General features: G+C 36.3%; 1 long non-coding RNA gene across 1 annotated transcript in view; it reads left to right on the top strand.

Moving 5' to 3' along the window:
* Nucleotides 1–689: 689 nt before the first annotated feature.
* The window catches only part of LOC102015044, a 26,593-nt gene continuing 21,248 nt past the window's right edge, over nt 690–6,034 (top strand). The window contains exon 1 of the long non-coding RNA XR_261676.2: nt 690–1,459. This is a non-coding gene — a long non-coding RNA (uncharacterized LOC102015044). The remainder of the gene's footprint in view (nt 1,460–6,034) is intronic.

The following is a 6,034-nucleotide window of genomic DNA, read 5'->3' as shown; positions in this document are numbered from 1 at the left end:
TAGCAGAATAAAAATGATGTCAAAAGCAAATTTAGATCTAAGTAGAATAAAGGGTCCTAGAAATGATAAATATGTGAGAAATATAATTTTCACTTCAATTTCTTTAAAGAACATTGAAAGAAAAATATAGAAATAATAGAGTTTAACATGGAGTATCTTATAAATATATATAGCTATATATAGTAAGCAATGAACAATGTAGTAAAATATTATATATATCTCAAAAGATGGAAAGAGAAATTTGAATTGTAACATCTTTATTTTTAAAGAGTGTTGTATTATTTGAAGGTATATAGTGATAATTAATAATGTGCACTTGGACCGTTAAGCAGACAGCAAAGATGGACAGTGAAGTAAAAGATAGCTGTAGTTAAAAGGTCATGGTAGGTATAAAATATACCCAGTAGATTCCAGAACATGACTAAATAAAGGAGGCACATCTGAGAGACTCAAAAGAGATCAACTAAAAAAAAAAGAAAAAAACCAATGCAATTAGAGAAAGGTGGGAGGTATATACCCTGTTACAGAAATTCAATTTAAAAGAAGAGGCTCATAGAGTGAACAAAATATACCGACACAATTTAAAAGGAAAAGAAGCAGTTCAGTGAAGTTGGCCCATGGGGACTCCACCTTTGCACACCATGGCAACTGGAATCTTGAGAGCTTCCCAAACAGCCATTTGATGGGCCCCAAGGCCCTTGGCAGAGTCTGCCTAAGTGGATAGATGTGGAGGTGCACAAGTCCCTTTGACCCACAGTCTCCTCTCCAAGCGCAGAGGAGGCTGCAGCAGGGCAGCATCTTTACCAGCGCACAGTAGCAGTGAGTGATCAGTGGCACAAGAGGCTCCGTCCCGCACCCGTCTGATCTCAGGCCCCGAGAAGATGCGAAGGCAACTATGGCTTGTGGTGAGAATCTTCAGCATTGAACTCAGGGCCCATCTGAGTTACGTCAAGAAGCTTGAACTTTATGCCAGGTCGACTGGGACATTCATTTGACACACAGAGCTAACACTGGTCCAGCTTGAGCCTGCACCCAGCACCTGGGGTTCCCTTGAGAGGACACCCAGCTCTCACTGCTCTGCTCCAATCCTAGACCTGCCAGAGACTCTGTCTGATACCTAGCACCAGGCCTGGACAGTCTGAGTCTCGTGGGGTGCTCCAAACACACATGAATCTCTGCCTGGTATATTTGGACACTGGCAGTGTCCATTCAGCACTAAGCACATAGCACTCGCTTTAGGTGCAACACAGTCTACATCCTGTATTTTACCAGAGTCCTCGGCAAAGTCTCTGCCTGGTTAAGACAGTGACCTGCCTAATTAACAGCAGTGTTTAAGTAAGGGTCTGCTTTTTTGCCTGGTGTTCTGGATGCCCATGAGACACTACCCAGCACCCTGTGCCTTCCCTGAACCTGCTGAAATCTCTCCACATCAGCCTGGGAGCACCTGCATCTCCTTCAGGTATCCCAAAGTGACAGGAGCCTTCACCTGGTATCAGGAACTGGTCTTCTGGATTCTAAAATATATATCAAGTACCTAGAGTGGGCCCCAAAGGAGCAGTAACCCATAGCAGCAGCCACAGAATCTAGTGCTCCACACATTTCCTGTGTTGGTTGACAGTTTAGACAGTTATTACAAAAAGAGTTTACACACAGGGGACTAATTGAGCTGAGAAATATCCACACAAACCCACAGACTCGTCAGATGGCCAAGGAAGAAAGTAACATTTAAGGATGAAGACTGCAGGTTTAGGAAGAAAACATTTTTCTGGAAATATGTATGAATTTTTCTTTAGCTTTTTTAATTTTTCTTTTGTCCCCTTATTTACCCCATTTATTTTCTTTTCTCCTCTATTCACAACTAATATTATTATTAGTTATTATTATTATTAATTATTGTTATTTTACTACTGGAGTTGTATCACCCATCTTCTTATAATCTCAGGTTTAAATGTAATGTTGTTTGAATAGATCCTCCCTTTTTTCCTCTGTCTTTCCTTGCTATCTCTCTTTCAACCTGTTTCTTTTTTTTGTTTTGTTTTTCTCTGGTACCGGGAACCGAACTCACGACCTTGCGCATGCCAGGCAGGCACTTTTGCCACTGAGCTAAATCCCCAGCCCCTCAACCTGTTTCTTGAGTATTTTTTCTTACTGCCTTTTCCTCTAGTCTAAGGGTGCGGGTTAAGATTTGGGTTAGGATTAATCCTTATCTTAGTTGTTTTTTTCTCTTACTGTTCGTTAATACTACTAATTTTCCTTTTCTCCTAGTACGAACTTTGACCCCAACCTTACCAGCTTCTTTGCATCATCTAATGTTTTATTTTTCTTAACTTTTGTTTACTCCTTTCTCCCAAAACTGTGCCATTTACACTCATGAGTCTGTAGGTAGGTAACTAAATCTTACAATGCCTGAATAAAGCTCTGTTTTGAAAGGGGGTAAAATTACTCTATTGCTTAGATATTTGAGGTGTATCTGTAGTTAGTTTGTCTTAGAGATTCTTCTATAACTATATATCTTGTTCCTATAGTTAAAGGTGGTACTATGTTAGTTATTAGTTTGTCATGGTTCAGCTTGTGCTCGATGGTTTTGTTATTGTTGATAGTAATGCTTTAGTTAAGGGGGCAAAGACATTGCTATCAACTGGTGTTCCCTGTATACCAATATCCAGATTGTCTGAGAATAATAGTCACTGCTACAGTCCATCACCAAAGAACTGGGAACTACACTAAACAGGCTGCAAACTGTCCTTTCTAACAAATGAAGGTGGTAGATGCTGAGAGAAATCCAAAGGCCAACACCTAGTTAAGCCTACAACATTTGTGAAAAGTTGATGTTGTTATAATCAGAAGTAATTCCTTCCATAAAATATAGGGATATAGATCAAATCACTTAAAGTAAATAGCAGAAAGTGTTCATTCTATCACATTCTAGAAATATAAAGCTGAGAAAACTTCATGCAGAGGCAACATCTTAAGAAAAATCTCATGTAAATCACAAGCTCTCCTCACTCTACTAAACAGCAGCCTGAGACCCCCTCAAAAAACGAGGCAAGAAAGAATTGGAAGCCGCATGTACGTGAGAAAGCAGGAAAACAGAAGACCTTTGAGGTTGTGCAGCACTCCCAGGGCATATCCAGGGATCACTAAAGGCAAGGAAAGCAAATACCAGGGGGTGGAATGTTATTAAAGTTCATAGAATAGATGAAGAAAGTGGATGAGTTCAAAGAAGAAATAAACCAAAATTTCTGAGAAATTGTATTCCATACCTCCATGGTGAATGCAGGGAAAAAACATCCTAAACTAGATGAGCTAACTGAAGCAGTTCAAAATTTAAATGTCAGTTTCAACAAAGACACAGATCCTTAAAGAGAAGTCAGGCACAAATAACTAAACTAAAAACTATTTGAACTCATAAATTGCAGAAATGGCCAAAGTGAAGATAATGTCTCAAATTGAGGACAAAATAGTGAATTGTGGTGACATACCCAAAGAAACCACAAAGAAAATAAGAGAACAAGGGATTACACAGCAGTTATCAGATGATAATAAGACCAATCTAAGGCTAATTGGACTTAGAGAAAAATTAGAAGACAGTACAGATGAATTTACTAACATGGTTACAGAAATCATAGAAGAAAATCCCAGGAATTTAAGAAAAGTATTTAAAATATAGGTAAGAGATATCTAGAGATCACCAAAAATATGTTGAAAAAGCTCACCAAGACATATTCTTAATAAATTACCAGATATCCATCAAAAATCAGAATTTTAAAAGCAAGCAGAGAAAAACAAAATATTATACATAAAGGTAAACCAATTAGACCACAGTAAACTTCTCAAACACAAAACCTGAAGGACAGAAGAGCTTGGAATGAAGTATTTCAAACACCAAATGGAAATAACTTTCAACCTAGATCAAAGTATCCAGCAAATTTATCTTATGAAGGAGATAGAGAAATAAGATATTTCCATGAAAATGACCAGTTTAAGATCTAAAAAAGTATTCAAGAAAATGCTTTAGAATATTCCTGGCAGAAATAACAAAAGTGGCACAGCTAAAAGCAGCTAGGAAACGGAAACCCCAAGTAAGTTCAATGGATAAACAACAACAACAAAAAAATCACAAAATAAAAAAGAAGGATTCACCAACAGATAAATAAGGCAGTGCATTAGTAAATAATCAACACATCCTAAAATATCTTTCAGTGTTAACAACATCAAGGCTCCAATTACAGGACACAGATTGGCAGACTAGATCAAAAAACGGAATTGAACAGTCTGTTGCATTGGAAAAAAACTCATCTAATCCAAAAGATATTGATAGACTAAAAAATTGTGGAAAACAATATTTCATGCCCCAGGACCATGAAAGTAAGCAGGAGTAGCCATTGTAATATCACACTCAGTAAGCTTTAAGCTAAAACTTATTAGAAGAGACAAAGAAGGTAACTACATGCTAGTTAAGGGAACAATACAAGATGTAATATTGATAAATATGTATGCACTTAATACTGGAATATGTAACTCAAACAAAAACTGCTGAAATTGATATATCAAATAAAGACTGACATAAACAGAGTAGAGGATTTTAACTTCCCAAAGAGATAAATCTATTAAACAAAAGTAAAGAAATAACAGACTTGAACAATACCCTTGGACATACAGAATTAATAGATATATACAGAGTATCCCTTAATCTGCAAGAGAGTATGTATTCTTTTCAGCAGCACATGGTACTTTTGCCAAAGGAGATCATAGGCTAGTCCACAAAGCCTGTTTAAGTAAACACAAAAGTGCTGAAGTTACCTCATGCATTCGCTGTGCAAAAAAAGTGGAAATCAGTGACAGAAGAAATGTGGGAAAAAGCAAAAGCTCCTGGAAAATTAACACAGTACTCAAAAAAATAATAGGTCACAGAAAAAATCAAAGCAGAAATTTCAAAAATTTGGAAGTTAACTAAATTTATTGTACAATTAAACAAAACCTTTGGGGCACTTTTAAAGCAGTTGTAAGAGGAAAATTCATTGCAATTGATGCTCACATCAAGAAAACAGAGGAAGCCCCAATAAATAACCTTCTAAAAATCATGAGATACTTAAGAAATAACAAAATAAGAGATAAATTATAAAGATGAGAGTGGAAATTAATAAATTGATACTAAAAATCTATAAAACAAATCAACAAAGCAAAGAGCTGGTTCTTCAATAGAATAATTAAAATGGAAAAGCCCTTAGCAAGACTCACCAAGAGAAAGAGAGAGAAAAGATTCATATGAATGCAATTAGAAATCACAAAGATGAAATTGCAACAAACACTATTGAAATCCAGAAGATAGTAACTATTTTGAATACTTATATTCTAACAAATTAGTAAACTTTGAAGAAACTGACAGATAGCTAGACAGATACAAACTATTAAAACTAATCGAGAATCTAAGCACAAGAAAGAAATTGACTCAGTAGTAAAGAGTCTATCAACTAAAAAAGCCCAGGACCTGCAGGATTTACAGCTGAATTCTACAAACTGCTAAGTATAGTATATTGCCAATACTCTTCAAGGAATTAAAAGAAATTGAGCAATTTCTGTCCCTTTCCCAACATCCATTGTATGTTTTGGGTTCCACTTATTCTTTCAGGTTCTTACACTAGGGAGACAACAGGATGTTTACACATGTGGGTCTGATTTATTTCACTTATGAGTATGGTCTCTAGTTGCATCATTTACTAATAAAAGCCTCGAGTTCATCTTTTTTTTATAGCTGAGTAATACTCCATTGTATAAAAATACCATATCTTCTTTTTACCCATTCCTCAGTTGATGGGTATTTGAGTTGTTTCCAAGATGTTGCTATGACAAATTGTGCTGTTGTCTCCCTAGTGTAAGAACACTAGTGTAAGAACATGAAAGAGTAAGTGGAACCCAAAACATATAATGGATGTTGGGAAAGGGAAAGAAATTGATCAAAAGTGGGAATAACTGGGGTGAAAGGAGAAAAAGAAAGAAAGAAGAAAGGGAAAATATAGATGTATGTATACAG

This window comes from Chinchilla lanigera, unplaced genomic scaffold, assembly GCF_000276665.1.
Source record: "Chinchilla lanigera isolate Chin_1 unplaced genomic scaffold, ChiLan1.0 scaffold00034, whole genome shotgun sequence".
In the NCBI taxonomy this organism is placed as follows: domain Eukaryota; kingdom Metazoa; phylum Chordata; class Mammalia; order Rodentia; family Chinchillidae; genus Chinchilla; species Chinchilla lanigera.
Note: the sequence above shows the minus strand (reverse complement) of the source record. Positions and strands in the feature narration are given on the sequence as shown.